This window comes from Pinus tabuliformis, chromosome 9, assembly GCF_031772625.1.
Source record: "Pinus tabuliformis cultivar Carrire ecotype Pingquan chromosome 9, CPIR1, whole genome shotgun sequence".
NCBI classification, from domain to species: domain Eukaryota; kingdom Viridiplantae; phylum Streptophyta; class Pinopsida; order Pinales; family Pinaceae; genus Pinus; species Pinus tabuliformis.
Window position 1 is genome coordinate 1,777,404,303 of NC_142307.1, and position 22,796 is coordinate 1,777,427,098.

The 22,796-nt window shown below is 34.8% G+C and overlaps 1 pseudogene; it reads right to left on the reverse strand.

Moving 5' to 3' along the window:
• Positions 1–21,170: 21,170 nt before the first annotated feature.
• On the reverse strand, positions 21,171–22,434 carry LOC149155887 (uncharacterized; annotated as a pseudogene).
• Between the last annotated feature and the right edge of the window lie 362 nt (positions 22,435–22,796).

The window sequence follows — 22,796 nt, forward strand, 5'->3', positions numbered from 1 at the left end:
GCTTTTAATATGGCTGTCATTTCTCAAGGTTATTTACCGGTTCATTTTTTCTGGGCGAGCTTGAACTGTTAGGGAAAGATTGCTCACAATTTATGTTTATTTTTTAACGAGCATGAACTCTTATACAAAAACTGCTCGATTTTGCGTTTATTTTTTAACGAGCATGAACTTTTCCAAAACTGCTCGTTTATTTTGCATGCCCCCAGCATCATAATAACGCATGTCAAAGGAGGGTACCCCCCAAGCTTTATTGCATTCAACTTGGTGGTTGGAATGAAGGTTTACCTTTGAATTTTAAAAAGGGGACTTGTTTCATTTTTTATTGAGGTTGACATAGTAAAAGAACTATCCTCATGACTCCTTGTTTCATTTTTTAACGAGGTTGACACGAGATAAGAACCGTCCTCGGAGCCCACTGTATTTACAGTATTTCCATTAGGGCGACGATCCATGCTGACAAAATATTTAGGAATCTTCTGAATCCGTTGGATATGGAAGATTTCATATTGTAGGTTTCCACTGTGGCTACTTCCGCCAGATTACCTGCCGGCGGTAGGGCAAAAGTACCCATTAAGGCAGGGTCTTTTAGGAGACCTACTCCGATATTTTGGAGTGATTGATTACTTTCATGGATCATTGTGCTGCTTCCCGTAACTTGAGAACTGTTGGGGAGAAATGTTTGTTGGTCGATGATTGTAATTTTTCCTTGAAAAGGAAATACAATCCTCCTGAAGTAGGTCGACACAATTGCAGCCATGGCATATATCCAAGGCCTTCCCAGTAGGATGTTGTAATCGAGGTTTCCGTCGATTACTTCCACATCAACTTCTACTGTTTTGCCCCCCAGTTCAACTTGCAAGTTATTTAAAATCCCGTATGGAGTGTATGATCGTCCATCAAATGCTTTTAACGTCGTTGACGATTTCGACAAGGGTGGTGAGCCTAAATTTTTCCAGCAACTCATCGACATAAGACATGTAGATGCCCCCTCATCAATAATTGTTCGATGAACAGTCTTGTTGAGGGCTTCCACTTGAATAAGGAAAGCTTGTTGAGCTGGTATTTGAGGGTCATATCCTTTATGATCAAAGGCCACAAGATTGGAATCCATTGGGCCAATCCCACCTATGGCTGATAATAAAGCTTGCTCTTGGGAGGTGCAATTTTGCGCTATCTCAGGTGTCGACATAGCGGACGACGATTGAGTCAGGTCTTCCATTATATTATAATCATGTGTTATTTTTTCACGAGGATTAAATGTAGACTTGTGTACTACTCCCTTTGGCGACTTTATCATTGGTTCAGGAATGATGGGTGGCACGACTTTGGTCAACGTTGTTGTTGAACTACTAGGTTGTTTATTTGCCTTGTTGTTCAACTGCTTTGGATTCCTGTAATCTTTATTCCTTGTCAAAGCATTATTCTGCTGCTTTGAGGTAGACAACATAAGCACTTGGGATCGGGAAGCATTTTGATTAGCAACCAGATTTTGTCTTGGATTAGGAAACGGATCAGTCAATACTGCTGGGGTTTTTGAACTCTTGAAGAGTTTCTTAACTTCAGCTATATGTGGACAATCTTTTGTCCAATGATCCTCATCGCATATATGACACCCTGTCGGGGGTCTCCCTTTCCTTTTCTTTTTCTTCTTGCCCCCTGGTTGCTTCAGTTGTTTGCCCTTGTCGATCGACATGGCATTTACTTCTGAGGCAAGAATTTCCTCATTTGCATTTTGACTAGAAATTTTGCGTTCGCCAGTCACGCCATTACTGGCGTGAGAGTTAGTATCCGACTCGGATGACCCTATCCCACTCTAAGGGTGATAGTTCCTTAGCAACAACTGTAAAACAAACTACTTAAGGTCTACTTCTTTATGAAAGCAAAAGAGAATGGAGAAATGTACTAACCGTTGCCTTGCGCTTAATGTCGAATCCAAACTCTTCTCTTTGGCCGCTTGCTCCTAGCTCCTTGTTCTTTTGCTTGCCCAGCTACAATGAGATCCTGCAAAATAACAAAGAAGGAAACTACAAGAGGCATGCAATCATAACTGGTTCATGGATTAGTGTAAACCAAACATGCAATCATCACAATATATTATTGAAACAAGAGCACATAGAAGAACCTCAATAGCTTTTATTAATGAAGAAGTAAAGGTTCTGAGAGTATTACAACCATTGAAGGCTCCAACCCAGCAACACCTCCCAGCAGAAAGAATTTCTCCTCTTCACCTCTCTCAAACAATCACCCAATAGCTCAATAGTGAAACCAACAGCATATCATTAATTTGCACAAAATTCCAGCCTCCCTGAACTCATAGGAGAGAGCTCAATATATAGATGAATTGAGAAAGGATGAGTCAGCTTGCAACTGATGTGTAGCTGCCTTGTGTCCTCTCTCTCTTCAGTTAATCTTTAGTTGATCTTCAGTTCTTGAGTCCACTTGGTGAACCTTGCTTCCACTTGGAGAAACAAAGCCTCTGACTCATCACAAGGCGAAATCCCTGATCCAAGTGTCATTTTTGGAAGATTCCAAAGCAATGACTCATTGTGCCACTTGTCCCATCTCGCTCAGCGCAGGTGGCCTTTGTCTCACTTGCTTTGCAACGCAGGTACACCATGGAGCAACTGAGCTTCAGCGCAGAAACCTAGTGGAGCACCTGCTTTGATTTCAGGATTGCTTGTTTTTGAGTGTTTTCAGGTGGAGAACTGATCTGAGAGCTGTTGGTTTGTTGACCTTGTTCCTCTAGGGGTAGGAACATCATGTTTAGGGGACTTTGGATCCCTTGGATTATTGACAATTCATGCTTGTTGCTGTAAGGCACAAAACTGTCTATAACAAGGGGTTCGAGTCAGGAACCTTTATCAGTTGCATGTAGACGGTTGCGCAGCAATGGCATGCAAGGCAGAAGGATTGGTGAGCCGGGATGATGGCGAGCTGTAGCATAGGAGATTGGGCCACCTTCACCATGGAGCCTTGAAGATACTGCAGCAGATTACTACTAGGCTTCCTAAAGGCACTCTTGCGCAGTCAGATCAGTGCAAAGGGTGTACTTTGGGAAAATTTGTGAAAGCCACCTTTCACGAGAAGGATAGTCGCTCCATGACGATCCTTGAGAGAATTCACACAGACGTGTGTGGACGTTTCTCAGTAGCTTCGACAGCAAAGCATAGGTACTATGTGATCTTTGTTGATGATTTCTCTCGAAAGTGCTAGATCTTCTTCATGCAGAAGAAGAGCGAGACATACTCAAAGTTCTGTGAGTTCAAAGCACTGGTCGAGAAGGAGTCGGGGAAGAAGGTGAAGGCTCTTAGGAGCGACAATGGTGGTGAATTCATCTCTGGCGAGTTCAAGGACTTCTGTAGTGCAGAAGGGATTCGAAGAGAGCTCATAGCTCCCCATAACCCACAATAGAACGGGGTTGCTGAGCGGAAGAACAAAACGATCGTGGGTGCTACACGGGTGATGTTGCATGATCAGGGCCTGCCCCTTCACTTGTGGGCGGAAGCATGCAATACTGCAGTATATGTGCAAAACTGTTGTCCTCACAGGATACTTGGCATGAGTACACCCGAGGAGGCTTATTCTGGTAAGAGGCCTGATATTTCTCATTTGAGGATTTTTGGTTCTAACGTTTACATGCATGTGACGAAGGATGTCAGAAAGAAGCTAGAGCCCACCATAGAGGTTGGGATATTTGTGGGGTACACTGATACACCCCATAACTATCGTGTGTATTTACCAGACAGTCTCAAGACTGTTGTGCGACAAGATATAAAATTTCAGGAGGAGAAAGCCATGAAGTGTTCGCTTGAGAGGGAGCCACACTTGCATGCAGATGAGGAGCTATTAGTTCCTAAGGATGAGCTTCAGGACGTGGATCAACCACAGGACGGAGTTCATGGAGTGGAAGAGACCACTCATGCAGCGCCAACCATCAGAGGGCAAAAGCGCATTACAGAAGTTGAGCGACTGGCTCAAGATGTAGGGAAGGTTGTAGGACCACCTACAGCTCAACGTAGACAAAGACAGTCACCTGATCGGTACACTGGATACATGGCTCTTATGAGCAAATGTGTTGTGACTGAGCCATCCTCTTTCGAGGAATCTGTAGAGGATCCCACACGGTTAGATGCCATGGTGGAATAGTATGATTTGATTGTCAGAAACAGTGCATGGGAGATTGTTCCAAGACCGAAAGGGAAATCAGTGGTGGGTTCGAGATGGATCTACAAAGTGAAGTAGGCAGCTGACAGGAGTGTGGAGAAGTACAAGGCAAGATTTTTTGCCCGAGGCTTCTCACAGATAGAGGGGATCGATTATGAGGAGACCTTTGCACCTGTCGCAAGGTATTCTTCCATACGGACGATTCTTGCTCTCTCAGCGCAGATGGGGTGGCACATTCATCAAATGGATGTGAAGAGTGAGTTCCTCAACAGAGTCATTGAGGAGGAGGTGTACATATAGCAGCTCGAAGGTTTTGAGATCTTCAGCAGCGAATCACATGTGTGCAAGCTCAAGAGAGCATTGTATGGGTTGAAACAAGCGCCACATTCTTGGTACACATGGATAGGCAGTTATTTCACCGGACTTGGATTCTCCAAGAGTGAGGCGAATCCTAACCTATACCAGATTGTGGTGGAGGGTAAGTTGCTTATCATTGTACTTTATGTAGATGATTTGATTCTAATAGGTGATGAGCTGTTGATACCTTCATGCAAGGATGATCTTGCTAAGGAGTTTGAGATGAAGGACTTGGGCCTCCTTCAATATTTCCTGGGATTGGAAATTTGGCAGCGCAGTGATGGACTATTTCTTTCTCAGGGTAAGTATGCTCGGGAGATACTCGAGAAGTTCAACATGCATGGCTGCAAGCTTGTTGATACTCCTCTTCCTAGAGGTTGGAGAAAGGAGGATGCTACTTCAGCAGAAGTAGTGGATGCCACTATTTATCAACAGTTGGTGGGGTTGCTTATGTATCTGGTCAATACACGACCCGATATATGCTATGCTGTTAACCAGATTTCACAAGCTATGGTTAAGCCAACCAAGCTCTTCTGGAAGGCAGGCAAGCATGTATTGCGTTATCTCAGAGGCACATTGGGATATGGATTGTGGTACAGATAGGAGGATGAGGTGAAACTATGTGGCTTCACGAATGCAGATTGGACAGGGAGCCCAGCGGACAGAAAGAGCACATCTGGAGGGGTCTTCAATATCGGGTCGACAACAGTTTCTTGGTACAGAAGGAAGCAGAGATCCGTGGCACTCAGTTCAGCAGAGGCCGAGTATATGGCAACAAGTTTGGCTGCATGCGAGGCTATATGGATGAGGAAGATCCTGGTCGGGTTGTTCGGTTCATACTTGGAGCCTACTGTGATCTATTGTGATAACTAGAGTTTCATTAAACTCTCGGCTAATCCAGTATTTCATGATAGATCTAAGCACATTGACATTAGGTACCATCATATCAGAGATTGTGTGTAGCGGAGAGTCATGTTACTTTCATACATTCCAACGAAGGATCAGGATGCTGATATCTTGACGAAGGCGCTCACCAGGAGCAAATTTGAATACCACCGAGGTAGGATAGGGGTTGCTGATAATCCATATCTTGTTGAGAGGGAGTGTTGAGAATGCAACAAGATGATGGAGCTTAGTGGAAAGGAGTCGCCTTCACCAAGTGGGCCTGCAGGCTATTTTTGGTGCAAAGTCTATTTTTAGACTATCTCTATTTTTAGACATATGGATCATGGTCTATGAGTTGCAGGATGCTATTTGTGGATGATTGGTAATGTTGGTAAAAATAGATGGACTTCTATTTTTAGGCATATGGGCAGTTTCTAATTTTAGACTGTTAGGCTAAAAATAGAATAATCGAATATTATTAACTCATAATAATGTTTGGACTATAAACATTATCTTATCCTCTTGGAGCACTTCAGTTTGAGCTACAGATGTGGCACATGCAGCTGTCAGAAGGAAATACGCTTTTCTTATGGGTCAGTTGAGCTATTACATGATGGACTTCAGTTAGAACTCATGTGGTTGAGTTTGGTGGAGTTGATTGAGGAGTTGATGGAGTTGTGTTCAGTTTGACTTGGTTGAACTAGTTGTATTTAGTTTAACTGCAAATACACTAGTGATGAGTGATGTGAATTAATTGTTAATTAATTCACTAATTATTAACTCATAAATTAACTCAAGAATACATCAGTTAACTCAGTGCATGGACAGTTCAGTGGAGACAAGTGTTAGAGGTTGAGATTGCTATTAGTTGTGACTATAGTTGTGCATGAGATTTGCACATGCATGGATAGAGATTGCCAATGAGGATTGTGTAGTACAAACCAAGTAAAAACGAGCTTGGAAAGTAATCATACTCATTTTGGATTGTGCAGTGGAGGCAAGTAGACAACATAGGAGATTTGAACCTGTGACTTGATTCAGATCGGAGCTGGTTTGTGTGTAATAGATGGAGATAGTACTGAGTACTTGCAAAGAGTATTGTACTATGTATTGTTACATGTTCTCTATCATTATAATATACATATAGTGTGGGGTTTTCAACTGTATGCTTTCCTTGGTTTACATATTGTGTTAATGTGCGCATGTGATAGATGTTTCATTGTTTTTAATTCCGCAAAATTGATGATCAACGTAGAGGAGGTTATGTATTATGCATGTATTCCGCAAGAGTGTATAATCAGGTTAACCTCTGTGAATAAGTGTCATATTATTCAAAATTTCTACAAACTACGGTTATGTTCTAATCCAAGGTTAATGGATTGGGGGATTATAAATGATTTGACATGCATATAATGTATTGTAACATTGAAAGGAATACAATGAAAAAATAATTTGGTTCTCAGTTTTGGGTTCCAGGAAGAAAATATTTGTTTATATTTTCTATTTTTTCCATTGTATATTTTCCTATTTTCCCTTCTCTTTCAATATATTCAATATATTTTGCAACTTTTCTTTTTTTTTATAAGATTATGTTTGTTGATTGATTGCTTCCAATATTTATTGGTATTTCTATTTTTTGTTTAACAGTGTGAACCTTATATGAGTTATTTTATTATATAATTTGAGGAATTACAAAGAAACTTGAGTTTTATGGCATTTTAGGTACCGTTCCCTTGTCTAGGGTTTGGATTGTTTTCCCTTGTAGATCCTTGTAGGTGTAAGTTTTCTAACTTCCTACATTGAGTTATAGATTGAAACTTTCTTTGTGTGTGAACAAGTTGTTTGTCTAGTGTTATAAGCTATAGTTCATGCATTTTTCTTTCAAAGCCTTAGTTTCAAGCATTTTAGTTTTTTTTGGTGATTTTATTTTGGCATATTGAGAGTGTTTATTTTAATATGTAAATTATTTAGTGGATTTTATTCTAGTGTGAATTTGGTGAATATCAAATGATTATTGAGAGAGGTTGTGAGGTATTTATTTGTCACTTGGAAAAAGAAAGAAAGTCTCTACCCTTCCTTAGATAGTTTTAATTGAACTGGAAAATAAATTGCATCCTTCATTTAATTTTAATTTTAGATTGGTATTGAATCTCTTACACACCATATCATTTTCACTTCATACCCTTGAGTAAAAAATATCCATAAAAATAAAGCACTAATTAAAATTGATATAAACCTTTTGGCTATAGCACACCAACATCAATTTAGGGTTGTAGAGCCTTTAAATGGGTTGGAGAGGACACTCTTCAAGGCTACAAAATTGAAACTAGCTTCACTAGTGACTGTAAATCCATTGTCACATTGGACAATTGTAGAAATATCATCTCAATTAAGCACATGGTCATACTAGGAACTTGTGGAGTAACATCCCCACTCCCTTGCAACTAGTGTTCATTGGATTGTGCATGTTAATGAGGATATCTTTGAGATGCGCATGACTCAATTTGAACAATATCTTGAGAGGTTTTAAGCTTAGATACCCTACTTATGCATATGATTCTAATCATACATGTCCCATTGATTGTTTATTCATGAGGTGCTAACCACAGTGGCTTATCTTTTAGGGCTCTTACCTAGGTGTCTGTGTGTGAAAAGTCCCCATGTTTCCTGAGGAAGATATCAATTACCATATCAATGTTCTTGGGGAATGGCATTTAGTTCCATTAAGGTCACTTGTGAAAGTCACGTCTGGTATTGGGAGGTTGGGGTAATTGCTTCTCAGTCCTTTGTTATTCTGAGGTCCTTGTGAGATTGATCTCCTTAAGCATATCAACTTTCAGGAGGTACCTTTTACAATTGGTTGGATTTTTGTATCTCTCAGGGCTTTTATAATGCATTTTATTTGGTGAAAGTCAAGTTGTTTATAGGAGTTTCTTAATAAACCAACTAATTAAACTTATTTATCCACCATGGATGACCAAGTTATTTGTTGTTCTTGACAATTGGGAAACATTTCTCTTGAAGAGGAGTGTGCACCACCATAGAAACATAGGATAACTCCATAGTCAAAGGGCTTAGATCAAACCAGTGTTGGGAAGGTTATCTTCCCTTCATGGGGGGAGACCAATTTACTATTGAAGTAGTAGATGAGAGTCCACCATTGCATACTAGCCCAACTTTCACTAATCCTTTAGACCTCATACTTGTACAAGTGAGTACCTATTTCACAGAACCTTTTTCTATATTCTATCATCAAATGTTTGTTGGCGGTGATACATACAACATTGGAAAGTTGGGTCCCTCATCACCATATACATATGTAGCTTCTTATGTGATGTCCACATCACCATCAATGAGTGTGATAGGGTCCACTTGTCTAGTTTCAGCCACACTTATGTCATCACTTTGGGGCATTTCATGAGTTGCTTCTACAACACCCATTAGTTTCCTTAGCTTATCTATATCCCTCCCTTCATCTAGGTTTTTGTTCTATATGGGGGCAACCAAGAGTAAACCTATGGTGGCTAGGTGGTTTTCGCTTAGTTCTTATACCCATATGGTCACAATCTTTAGCATGGGTCAACCTTCTTTGGGGAATCTGCCAAGGAGGGTTATGTTTGTTCCTAGTCAGTCTTGGGGCAATAATGGTTTTGGATAAACTTATTATCCATGGGTTAGTTTCATGTTAACAGGAATTCCCTTCTCTAAAAATTAGAATATCTTTTTTAATTTACATATGTTTCTTTTATGTCTTTAACTTTTATATTTTATTGAAATATATAATTGTATTATAATTGTTTCTAAATATATATTTTTATACAATTTAACCGTGCATGAGATAAATAAAAAATTAATATATTAAAATTGTGAAGATAAAGATGAACAAATAGAAATAAAAAATATTTGTAAAAATAAAAATGTAAAATATTATTAAATAAACTTATGTTTTATGTAAAGCAACAACATGATTCCCAACATCCTCCCAAAAGTTAACTCAAAAAATGCTGATCTCTCTAGTTTTGAAGTTTGACATTCAAAGACAACATTTTATTAATGCAAGCACCATGAAATTATTTTGTTAAAGCTAATAAATTATAGCCTTAAATAGAGCCTTATAATTTTTTTGGTTTTTCATTACAAACCTCTTCGATTTCATAACTAACTCGAAAAGAATTTAAATAAAAACTATGACAAATTTTGTTAAATTATTCAAATTCTTATACAACTTATTATTCTTATTTGGTTTAAGATTTGCTAACTTCATCCAATTTAGCAAACTAAAATAAAATTTAATCAATTTTATTTACCAAACCAAATAACTTAATATAAATAAACATTACGCCTTAATACTAAAATAAAATAAAAAATATAATGATACTAAAAAAAACTACAACCCATTTAAAAAAAATAAAAAATGCTTAAATATGAAGTTTACATTCACAGTGAACTTACCATAAAAATGTTGCCTATAATTCCAAATGTCTTTTCCCTAAATGGTAGCTATCCAATTCTGAATGTCGTTATCACACTCCACTACGACTATGTTGACATTTAATATAGTGTATACTTAGATTTTAAAAAATTTCGAGACGATTAATAATATGATTGAACTAAAAAATGTCAAGTATTCACACGACTAAAATCATAATTTATGGAAACAAACAAATTACTTTAGCATCAGTATGTAAATTATGTAAATTATTATGGCATGTCATAAGTAAATCATAATATTAGTTTATATGCGACTATTTATTAGTTAAGAAAATTTATTATAAAATAGAGTAAAATTGTTATGATTAAGAAATTTGTTATATGTTTTTTTTATATATATTTAACTTATAAATTAATTTTTTTATAATTAATAATGATAATAATAATTTAAAATAAAGATATATTTTTTTTGATAAAGTATGATGTATCATGCAAGAAATGTTTTTATATTTATTTATATTTCTAAGTCATTTAATCTATATAGATGATTTAGCTTAATTTAAATATTCACTATTTAATTTATATAGATAATCTAGTTTAATTTAAACACGATTATTTAATTTATATAAGTGATCTAATTTAATTTAAACACTAGAAAAATGAATATGCTATAAAATAATTAAAAGTAAAAAAAATTGGGTGAGTAAGATGTTTAACTCTTATACATTTTAAAAATAATTAAATAAGTTAATAGAGGATTTATGCTAACTAACTTATGTCCATATAAACTTCATAGATTTATTTATTAAAATTAAATATTTTAATGTTGTATATAAAAAATATTCAGTGTGAGTTTTCATAAAATATTTTAATATTGACATATACTTAAAAATATATTAATAATATAAAACCAGTGTAATTTACATGATAAAATATCTAGATGTACATGTTACGTAAAAAAAATTAATGTCAATTACTATATATATATATATATATATATATATATATATACTTAAAAATTTATTAATAATAAAAGGGCAGTTTAATTTGTGTGATAAAATATCTAGATGTACATGTTATGTAAAAAAAAGTTAATGTCAATTACTCTATATATATATATATATATATATATATATATATATATATATATACTTAAAAATATATTAATAATAAAAAACCATTTTAATTTGTGTGATGTTATGTAAAATATTTTAATCTCAATTATATATATATGAAAATTAAGTTTTATAGTTAAAATAGTTATTTTGTCGTATATATATTTTATTTAACATTCAAAGATAAAGTTTAAAAAGGAAAAATACCATATTGTTTTTTTAGCTCTAAAAAAATTTACACCAGAAGAAATTTGATTCTTCCAGACTTATGTTAGATTAGTACTTTAAACAGATCTATGTTGGTTTAACTAAAACTTATTTAATTTATATAAGAAATCCAGTTTAATTTAAACACTGCCAAGACATTTATTAAAAAAAACATGAAACTCATACATTTCTTATTGCCTTAGACTAAAAATTATGCTTTTTTGCTCTGAAAGTTATTGAAATTCCAGCCATATTTTGAAAAAATCTCGCAGGAATTTTTGTAAATCCAAGTAAAATCTGTCAAAAATCTTAATTTTAGGTTCTTTAGACCTTTTTGATGGTGTTGAATCCATTTCCACCATCAAAAACTTGATTCAAACACTACATCTACAAGGTATTTTGAATTTTTTTTGTACCACTTTTGGCCGTCTTGGCAATTCCTTTGCTTCACTACTTTCTTATTGCTTAGTCTAACCAGACTGCTTTTTTCCCTTGAAAATCATGGAAATTCCGGTCATATTTTGATAAAATCTATCAGGAATTTTTTTAAATCCAAGTTAAAGTTGTCAAACTTCAATATTTTGGAGCTCTAGAGGTTTTTGATGGTGCTGAATCTATTTCCACCATCAAAAACATGATTCAAAGGTTTTTGATGGTGCTGAATCTATTTCCACCATCAAAAACATGATTCAAATACTAATACTGCAATTTTTTTTTTTGTCTGGAGGCCACCTAGCTTATTTGATTATGACGAACATAGATCCATCTTAAGCACAGATCTAATGCATAGATCTAACCTGAGCCGAGAGGGATCAAATTAAACATCTTACTCATATATCTTTTTTACTTTAATTAATTTGGATGAAATTATATTAGGTTATATGGACAACTAATAAAAATGCATTGCATATTTATTTTTCATTTTTATTATAGCAGACATTGCTTTTCTATTTAGAGAATATTTTATTTTATTTATTTTATTTGAAGAGGCACAAACATACTTACACATAGCCTTCACAAGAATAAGCCTCTCGATTCAATATCTAGGTTGGTTTAGCTAGCCTAGATCCATCAAACTCCACATCTTATCATGCGTCGAGAGGGATCAATCTGTAGAGGTACAAACCTTCTATTTGGAGTGTGGAATTTGAGGAAAGGTTTGCACCTCGAGGGATCAAATATGTAGAGGTGCAAACCTTCTATTTGGAGTGTGGAATTTGAGGAAAGGTTTGCACCTCGAGGGATTTGATCCCTCTCCCCACATGATAGATCCGAAGTTAGATGGATCTAGGTTGGTTCCAGTTGAGGGTGACAATGACACATTTTTAGGGTATCATTATTATGTATATGTTTGAGATGAAATTCATACTTTGAAATTTACATTATGTGTTCTTTGTTTGGCATGACTGTATCATTTTCTTCTTTAATTTTGTTTTTGTTGTTGGTCTTGAATGGACGTCTGAGCTTGGATGCTTTGATTGGTTTGTGTGTTTATATGTTTGGATTTGGATGGTACTGTTTTTGAATGTTAAAAGTGTTGTGTAATATTTCTATGTGTATGTAATTGTTTGTTAGTAATTAGTTGGTGATGAATAAGTTAGACAATCTTGTCTATAGTTTGCAAGACAATTGATACTGCACATATATTTCATTTAATTTTAGGTATCACAACTTTTGACAGTAAATAATTCTTAATAGTGTCCCTCCAGGTATTACTAAATATGTTTTGAATTGCAGTTTTAATAATTTATTGCATTAATATTACTCTTGAAATTATTTGTTTCATTGCTAATGTTTGAAATAATTTATTTCCTTCAAAATATTTTGATGACTTTCTTTTATCTATAGTTTTTTTTGCAAAATTCAAGAAATTATGTAATTTTGATTTTTTTTAATGAGTGGTATTTACAAAATCTTTAGATTATTTGCTATTTTTTCCATCTTTTCATATCCATTATATGAAAAGGATAGTTGATATTGTAAACCATTCAATTCTTTAACTCGTAGTAAACATCATACCTTGTCTCTCTTGCTCTCCAATATTAATAGGTTGAATTACTATATCACAAAATTTAGTACAAATTGTGAACAACTGAAATCAATGCACATTTTTAATCCAATCACTTTAAGTTAATGTACCATCATACATTGAGTTTCTTCAAATCATAAATCATCATCTACAAAGAAATCAATGCATCTAATGCACTCAATCAAATAAGATTAGAAATCATATACACTAAAATCAATGAATCTAATGCAAGAAATGAAATAAGATTAGAAATCAACACCTATGCTAAAATCAATGCATCTAGTGCAAGCAAACAAATAAGATTAGAAATCAACATCTACACTAAAATCAATGCATCTAGTGCAAGCAGTCTAATACTATTAGAAATCAACATCTACACTAAAATCAATGCATCTAGTGCAAGCAGTCAAATAGGATTAGAAATCACCATCTACACTGAAATCACTGCATCTAGTGCAAGAAATTAAATAGGATTAAAAATCACAACCTACACTGAAATCAATGCATCTAGTGCAAACAATCAAATAGAATAAGGAATCACCATTTACACCAAAAACAACGCATATAGTGCAAGCAATCAGATAGAATTAGAAATCAACATCTACACTTAAATCAATGTATTTAGTGCAAGAAATCAAATAGAATTAAAAAACATCTAAATTGAAGTCAATGCATCTAATGCAAGCAATCAAATAGGATTAGGAAACATCTACACTGAAATCAATGCATCTAGTGCAAGCAATCAAATAAGATTAAATATCAACATCTACACTGAAATCAATGCATCTATTGCAAGCAATCAAATATCATTAGAAATCCACATCTACACTGAAATTAATGCATCTAGTGCAAGCAATCAAATAGGATTATAAATCACCATCTACCATGATTTCAATGGATTTATTGTGCAGAAATCTACTTCCCTCTCTCCCCCGTCCATCTATATCTATATCTCCCTCCATCTCCCCTTCTTTGTCTCTCTATCTCGCCCCCAAACATACACACTCTCTCTTCATCTCTTCCTTTTCACTCCCCACCTCTCTCTCTCTCACTCCACTTTTCTCTCTGTATATATTTTTTCTTCCCTCCCTCTCTTCCCTTCCAAATCAATCTCTTTGTACTCCCTCTCTCCCCATATCTCTCTTTTCCCTCCAACCCTGTCATTATCTTCCTCCCTCTCTCCTTCTCTCTCTCCCTCTCTCCTTCTCTCTCTCCCCCTCTCCCCTCCTCCATCTTTGTGTCTCCCTCTCTCTCTCTCTTACCCTTGTCTCCCTCTCTCACTCCTCTCTTTCTCTCTCTCTTCATTCCTCCTCTCCCATGTCCTTCAATTTATCTCCTTCAATGTAAGCACTCAAATAGGATTAGAAATCAGTATCTACACTAAAATCAATGAATCTAGTGCAAGAATTATTCTTCCCTCTCTCCCCCTTACATCTATATCTATATCTCCCTCGATCTCTCCTTCTTTGTCTCTCTAACTCACCCCCCTCCCAAAGCACACATGCTTTCTCCCTCCATATCTATCTATCTCTCCCTCTCTCTATCTCTCTCTTCTTCCCTCTGTTGGCCTTCCATCTATATATCTTTCTCTATGTGTCCATTCTATATCACACCCAAAACATACACACTCTTTCTCCATATTTATCTCTCTCTCTCCCTCCCTCTTCCTCTCCCTCCCTCTCTTTCTTCCCCTTCTCTACCTCTCTGCCCTCTTCTATCTCTTGTCCCTCTTGCTCTCCTCTCTTCCTCTCTCTCCATCTCCCTTATCACTCCTCTCTTTCTCCACTTTTCTCTCTTTGTGTCTTTCTTCTTACCTCCCTCTTTCTCTCCCTTCTTCTCTCCTTCTCCTTGTCACATCCAAGCTCTATTCCTTCCTCTCTCTCCCTTTCTCTCATGCCTCCCTCTGTCTCTCCTGCTTCTCTCTCTCTCTCTCCACCCTCCAACTTTGTCACTATCTCTCCTATTTTATCTCTCTATCTCAGCCCAAACAGATACACTCTCTCTCCATCTCTCCCTTGCCACTCCCTCTCTCACTTTGTCTCCACTTTTCTCTCTCTATGTGACTCTTCTTCCCTCCCTCTCTTTCCTTCCAACTCCATTTCTCTATCCCTTCCTCTCTTCTCCTATCTCTATGTCCTCTCTCATCCTTCCTCTCTCTCCCTTCCTCTCACTCCCTCTATGTCTCCACCTCTATTACTCTAACTTTGTTCTTCCCTCCCATATATATCTATAGTTAATATATATCATGATATATTAATATATATTATAATATAAAAAATTTAATATAATATTAAATTTAATATTGTATTAATCCTAAGTTATTAAATTTATAATATTAATATTATATTTAATGATATTTTTTACATAGCATGATAACAAAATTTTCAAGTATTACAACTTTGAGGTAGAAATATTTATGTCTTTAGAGATTTAAATATATCCATAGGGTATCGCTTTCCTTGATTCATTGTACAAATATTTAACTAAAAAAAATATTAAAAGATTTTGGAGCAAGATTTTGATTCTTTGTGTTGAAATAACTTTTTACTTTATTTTACGAAATGATATTGACTTTAGTAAAGAGTAAAGATGTTTAAAATTTTACCTCATATGGATTTTTTATGTGGTAAATTATTTTGTTGAAGGAAAATTTATCATCCATTCAAATATATGATAAAATAACTATTAAATGCATAAGGTATTTGTATTACAATAAAATTATCTTATGTGTTTAATAGTTATTTTATCATATATGTTGAATTTGAATAAGTATATAAAACATTTAAATTAATTATTAATTGTCTTGGGCCTAAAATGTTAACTTTCATGATGGATGCATATGGTTACAAATCATAATGGGTTGGACCCACGGGGTTAAAATTTCATGATGGACCCACAGGGTTACAAATCATAATGGGCTACAAATCATACTTGGTTGTAGAATGCATGGGCTTACACATCATACTAGGTTGTAGGGATTACACATCATACAAGGTTGTAGAATCATATTGGGTTGTAGAGTGCACGACTTACACATCATACTGGGCTATACAATGCACCTCTCAGCTCAATTATCGGGTGTTAAAATATTTTTGAAAAGTATAATGTTTAAACATCTTACTCACAAATATATTTTTTTAGTTCTAATTTCTTTACATCAAATTAGATTAGGTCATATGGACAACTAATAAAATATGCAAAACATATATATATAGCCCACATTGCTTTTCTATTTACAGAGTATTTTACTTTTATTTTAGGAGGGACGAACATACTTACACATGAATAACATGTGCATTTAGTCATTTTATTAATATATTTTTAAGTACATGAGTATTTTATTCATAACTAACTTTCAATATTTTATTTATACAACAATAAGATATTTCTTTCAACATTTTTTTCTATATATAAATATATATGAAATTGATATGATGTGTCAAAATATTTTTGAAAAGTATGAGGTTTAAACATCTCACTCACATATAGTTCTAAGGTCATATGGACAACTACACACACACACACACACACACACATATATATTAGCAGATATTGCTTTTCTATTCAAAAACAGCCAACATAGATTTATAGTGCAAAAAACAATGTGTATTTTTTTTTTTTTAATTGTATTTTTGAATGTTATAGAAATTACATAACATGTGCATTGAGCCATTTTATAAGTGCATATTAAACTTGTTTTTTAATTCATAACTCACATTGGATATTTTATTCTATACAACATTAAAATATATTCTTTTAACATTTTTTTTATCTATATATATATAGATATTTATGAAATTGAAATATTTCATATCACTTGTTAAAATATTTTTAAAAAGTATAAGGTTTAAACGTATTACTCACATATTTTTTTTTACTTCTAATTACTTTAGATGAAATTATATTAGGTCACATGCACAACTAATTAAATATGCATAGCATATTTTAATTTCCTTTTGCTATTCTATTTAGAGATATTTTATTTTTATTTTTATTTTAAGAGGGACAAACATACTTACACATCCCCTTCACACTGTGTTGTAGAATGAGCCTCTAGGCTCAATAATAGAGAAAGTTGATAATTTTTAAAATGTTGTCTAAGAATTAATGAAACCATTGTGTACAAGAAAATTCAAATAGCATTATGAATCTAAAAGCCTTACAACCCCTAGCAATTAGCCACCAATTAGTTCATAGTTTGATGCATTCTCCCTTGTAACTTTGTAATGTATATAACAAGTGGGAGAATATTTGGACATGCATCATATACCTTGCAATGATGTAGTTCAGTAAGGAATAAATGTAGAAATGGAAAGAAATGAGAGGGACTACTCAGTATTCACATGGAATAAATGCATATCACTCGCATGCAATGAATGTTAAGCAACAACTCTTAGCCACTCACTTCCTAGTGGTTTCTAGCATGTAGAATTAGAAAACCATAAATGGTTTATTATGGTTTAGATATTCCTATTTATTTAATATTAAGGTTGGAAAAAATAGAGTGTAATTTCTAACTTACCATTATGCTATGAGAATTTTTTCTATAATAATAATACTTATATTATTTTAGAACACTATTGTTGAGGACATGCCCTATGATGTAACCATTTAGTTTGTTAATTATCAATTGAGTTTGCTTCAGAGTGTGGAGATTTCCTCCTAAAAAGTATTTTTCCATGCATTTGTGTTGTTAAATTTAGCTTGTTATTTGATTTGTTTACATCTATTTTGTTTTAATTTTTGTAATTTTTTACTATAAAAAGTTTCTATACATTCTTCTATAATAAATTAGTGAGAAAATATATTTTACACCTCTATTCATTTTCACACAATCATCACCATCTTCATAAATAACCAATAATTGTTTTATAATAAATACTATAATATCTCCAACAACTTTAATCATAAAATCTGTAAACTAAATCATCCCCACTACTTTATGTTGTGAAATTCAAGAAGATCAACAATATTTCCGCATCTTAAAAGTCATATAGAATATCCACTTTAAAAATTATGATAATCATAAAATCTTGCAGGATGAAATCAATAAACATTATTGTTTCTTAAAGATACAAACACACCATTAGATGTTTCATAAGGAGTTCTCTTCCATGGAAAGAAAAAGCCTTGATCCAAGGGACTCCGTTCACATATTTTCCATTGTATGTTATCTTTGTTGAAAGAGTGATGAGAGATTCCTTCCTAAACTAGATGCTTATAAAGTTGGACAAAGCGGTGCCACACACCACTCCTTTTCACCATTAATCGCAACCAACTCATCAGCTCATTTATGAACGCCACAAGTAGTGAAACTGAACTTTTAGGTTTAGTTCTAATTGGAGAACTGGAGAAACTAACGCCCTCGACATAATTACAATTCTTATTCAATTTTACTAACAATTTCTATGTTATGTGAGCTTTGCAATCAAACCAATATTGAAAGGAATTTGTATTCTATAATCTATTATATTCTCTTCCAGGCATAATCTAAGAAGAGATTTAATTAAAATCTTTAACCAAAAATCAACTTCTAAATCTCAAAGGAGAAATTTTAAAATGAAATGAGAGCGTTGCTACTTTCCATTCCAAATCAGTGATATGGTGAATTCACTACACAATCTGTGTGAAATAAAATTTCACATGGATTTTTTGTTCAGTTAAACACAAATTTACACAACTTTCGGAGAAATGTTTTAAAAACTTACATAAAATAAAAATTAAACGTAACGATAATAAAACATGATTGCAACAATCCACATTATTAATTACGCTGTAAGGCGTTCCCCTCTGAAATCAACTCTCCCAATTGCCACTGTGTACTTGTTTGAGCCATTCGATCAGATGTTAGACGATTGAAACGTTTCAGACCGTTGGATGTAGTTTAGATTAGTTTCTTATATTCTTTTCGCACAGTTTTTCTTACTGCTTCAAATCTTGCACAGTTTTTCTTGCTGCTTCAAATCTTGCTGAGCAAGCCGCATCTCTGGGCATCCCACTCTAGGAGCTTGATGAGCTTTTATCCCCAGTGAGGGTTTTGTAGGCAGAGTTTTTAATGGATCTTCCGAGCTTCAGATTTCATCCAACGGAAGAGGAACTGGTTGGCTTCTATCTAAAGAAAAAGATCCAAGGCAGCCACGGGTTCAGACAGGGCAATTCGCAACGAGCAGCTTCAATGCATCGGTCAGAAGAAATTTCTCGTGTTTTATGAAGGAAAAGCCCCTTACAGATAGAGGACAGACTGGATTATGAACGAGGATGCCAGATTCAGATCCTCCACAGTCAAGGTCATTAGTTTACTTTGATAATCATTTTATCCAGATCTTCTGTAGACCGTCAAATGAATAATTAGGATGGATCTTCCGGGCTTCAGATTTCATCCAACGGAAGAGGAACTGGTTGGCTTCTATCTGAAGAAAAGGATCCAAGGCGGCCACCCAATGATCCACAACTTCCTCGTGAAGTCCATGCGCGGGTACAGTTAATGAATAAAAAATTATTCTGTATTTACTTCGCTTTCCTTGTTTTATTAATTTATTCAGCTAGTTTTTGACTCTTGTGACGTCTGGTTTTCTTTTTTCTACCCTCTAAAAATTAAACCATTAGGGTTAGGGTTAGGGTTTTGAGGATGGGGATATCACAACTAGGTCGCTTCAAATTATCAGTGATAGATGGAATAAGCTTCTTCTGCAAGTAGTTGGCACAGGGTATTATTGTATTTTTGGAAGATGTGTCATGATTCAATGCTCTGGTGATGATGGAAACTGTGTATGCTTTAGATTAATCATTCCAATTACTGAATGCAGAATGTAGAAATGAAGAGACATCTGAGGAGCAAGTTTTCAATCAACTACAGATTCTATATTAGTGCTGGATCTCTGATGGTATGCGTTTGTTTGGGTTGTTTTGTTATCATGTTTTCTCTGTTATTACCTGTTTCCTCTTATTTCCTGGTATTGCCCTTGTAACCAGTTTTGAAAGTTATGGTCATACATTTTGTATGTTAGAATGTAAAATGTGTATGAATGGAGTAAAATGAATTGTATGCTCAGTACTCTAGAGTCTCTATTGCCCGAGGGTCTCAATCCAAAGGTAGTACTTGATGATTTCTGTCTGGAATAAAATTTCAAGACACTAATATAGGCCATGAGCTAAGAAAACGAGTATAAAATAGATTTTTATGTCTGTACAGACATGTTAGATTTTGATTGCAGAGTTGTGTTTTTTGATGTTAATCAAACCTAATTTTCTAGACACTGAATTGTTGAAGTATTTGTTTCTCAGGTGGACAAAGGAAAAATTGTTGATGAGGCCATAGATTACATCAAGACCCAGCCCAACAATCAGAATTGGAAGCACATCATAGTAGAAGGATTGAGGTCACAATACTTTGAAAATATTGGGCATCATAATCATTGAATCTTTGGATCACACCTTATTGTCAAACCATTCTATTCATTGTCATAGTTTATCTGAAAAGTTTAAAATCTTAGTGTCAGGATTTTATAATTGTGCCATGTCGTTTATTACCTTAACATATTTTCTGAATGGGTATCCAATTACAAAATAGATGATCCAAAGTAGTGTCCATTAAACTGCTTTACCAGCAATCTGGTTTGAGTCTGTGAAGTAGTTTTTTTTTTTTATATATAATGCTATGATTGTATGTTGTATTTATGTTCAAATCTTCAGATATTTTCTCACCTCAGTGGAAAAGCACACTGAGGTACACAGATAATTGCTCAATACAAAAATTAATGATTCTCATGTAGATTTGCAGTAACTCTCTGCTTATTAGACTAATAGGCATCCATGCTCTTACAGGGGCTTGAAGTTCCGAACCCGCTAGTTACTTACCACAAAGTATTATAAAACTGCATTGGATTTTCAGGAAAACCAATGTCAGAAGTTTGAAGTATGCATCACATCCTTGGAATGGTTATAGTTTATCGGTATGCATCCCAGCCACAAAGTGTCATAAAACTGCAACGAATGTCAGAAGTAGTTTGAGGTATGCATCCCAGCCTGGGAATGGATATATTTTGCAGAGAAATTGCACAAATGAAAGAAAAAAACAAATCATCGCTCTTAGAGCAGAAATCCACTGGTTGGGATATCCACAGAGATTATCTGTTGCCAGCCTTTTGTAAGGTATGTTCTTCAGGACCAGCTATGGTGGTATTAAGTTCATCTATGGTACAACTCAAGTCCTTGGCTGTGACTTGCTGGTTATTGTTTTTTGACTAAAAAAAATCAAAGAAAGCACACTTCAGGAAGTAGTTCTATATATAACAGAGAAAATCCGATTAGGAATTTCTGGAAAATAACACTATCAGTATACATAGCTCCTAGAATGTATCAAATATCGTAGCTGGTAAAAGGACAGTAAAGTATTTCCACGGTTAAGTTCAGAACTGTTACTTACCTTAGCATAAAGGGTATACACCATGTTGGATCCAACAGCGTTTATGGTGCAATTTACAATCTCCAGTTGATTGGCATCCATGATAGAAAATAATTTGGGCAGAAAACCAGTCTTCTCAGGGGCCCATTATAGACCTGGATGTGATGATGTTACTGGAACTGAAGGAAGGATGTGAATACCAAGAGAATTTTCAGACATTCTGATTGTTGGGCTTGCAAATCTTTCAAGGCAGTTTGGAGGGTCTTGATATAATCAATGGCCTTATCAACAATTCTTCCTTTGTCCACTTGAGAAAGAAATACTTCAGCAATTCAGTGTCTAGAACATCTAGAACATCAGCTTTGATAAGAATCTATCAATTCTGCAATCTGAATCTAGCACGTCTGTACAGTCATGAAAATCTATTTTAAACTCATTTGCTTAGCTCATGGCCTATATTAGTGTCTTGAACTGTTATTCCAGACAACAATCATCAAGTACTACCTTTGAATTGAGACCCTCAGGTAACAGAGACTTTAGGGTATTGAGCATACAATTCATTTTACTCCTCCTAGCCCTTTCAGTCCATACATGTATTTTTTCATCATGGAAACTCTTCAACTCTTCTTTGTTGAGAATGGACCTTGATCATCCTCTTGCAATGATGGACTTTTTGCACCAGCCCAACTCATCTTCCCACCGTTGTTCATAGATTGCACCATTGATTTCTCTTTTTCTACTGGTCTACAGTTTGTTGAAGTGGAGTAAGCAGAAATAATTGTATAGAGATCTTCGGAGTCTCTGTACTCAGACATCATGGGGAAGGGGGTGACAGACAACATTCTGCAAATGGGATCCCAAAGAAAATGGCAGAGAAGTTTATCAGCATTCCAAATTCTGATAAGGTCCTGATTGAAATGTCTCTGACTGTTACATGCAAGTATAGCCATATAACAGAAACAATAAGGCCAGATGGAAGGGCTAGCAGGTACCCAGGCTTTCTATTCATATGATATGGTGTTTATTTGAACACGTACTGCATCATGGAAATGAAAGACATTTACAGATTTTTTAAACATTTCCGAGTATCTTAGTCATAAATCTTGATATCATTATGATTATATCTATATGTTATTGATTAGACATCAGAGGTAATCTCCTGAAATCAATTATGTTGTCTGCCTAATTTTTCAGATTGAGTACA